Genomic DNA, 1,055 nt, shown 5'->3' on the forward strand with positions numbered 1-1,055 from the left:
TGGCTCTGCCACAGACTCCCTGTGTAACCCAACAAGCCACAACTGGGGGGTCAGGTTGCTAAGCAATCCCCTGACTGAATGAGGAAGGCCAGCTGAGGAGGAAGGAGCTGGGTTGGAGCTATACAGCCAGGAAATTGGCAGCAGAAAGGCGGCTGCAGGGAAGGAGTTTGCAGTCACTCCCTGGGAGAAGGGAGGTGTGTCTGGGGCTAGAGGCAAGTACCCTACAGTTACTCAGTGGGAGGGGGGAGTTTGGGCTGGCAAACGCAGAGAGGTAAGCAAGGCTCATGGAAAAAGCCACAAAGTATGAGGTAGGTCAGACTGGCTGCCAATGAGAGGGCCCCTGAGCTGGGAACCAGAGTAGAGGGAGGGCCCGGGTCCCCCTACCAGCCACTGGAGGAGTGGCAGGTTTCAGCAGTAATGGGAAGACTGCCATTTCATATGGAGGAACTTTGATACACACACCCTGGAAGGGGGAAAACACATGGTGACTTGGCTGGAGGGCCAAGTCATGAAAAGGGAGCCCCTTGAGTGGCAGACAGCAAGAGGACAATGGGAGAGACACTGACGGAGGAGGGCATAATGCCTGGCCAGAGCTAATCCCCAGGGCGGCCAAAAGGAAGCATCACTAGTGGTCAGTGCCCCCCTGGTGACGCGCCCATATAAGTACCTGACTCGAAGGAGAGGTAACCTGTCACGGAGCGTGACACCTCACGTGCATCGGCTGTCTGTGTTACTCCGCTGTAATTTGGACTCCTGAACCTCACATGGATGGTATTTTCCTAAAACATAACCTTGTCTTATTGGTCAGCCCAGCAAGCTAAGAGCACAGTCACCAAATAAACATGCTGTCAGGTACAATCACTTCTTCTGACTAATCTACTTGTATTGGAGGTGCCTGAACTGACTTGCCTGCAGCACAGTACCTCCTTGGTAATGATTCATGGCAAGACTAACATGGAACTCAAGAGGGCATCTCTGTGGCCCCATTAGGTAACACTGCTACTCACAGCAAGTTGCCTCATTTGAACATTAACATGCAATGCAGAACCTGACCC

The sequence above is a fragment of the Chrysemys picta genome, chromosome 19 (assembly GCF_011386835.1).
Source record: "Chrysemys picta bellii isolate R12L10 chromosome 19, ASM1138683v2, whole genome shotgun sequence".
Classification (NCBI taxonomy): Eukaryota; Metazoa; Chordata; order Testudines; family Emydidae; genus Chrysemys; species Chrysemys picta.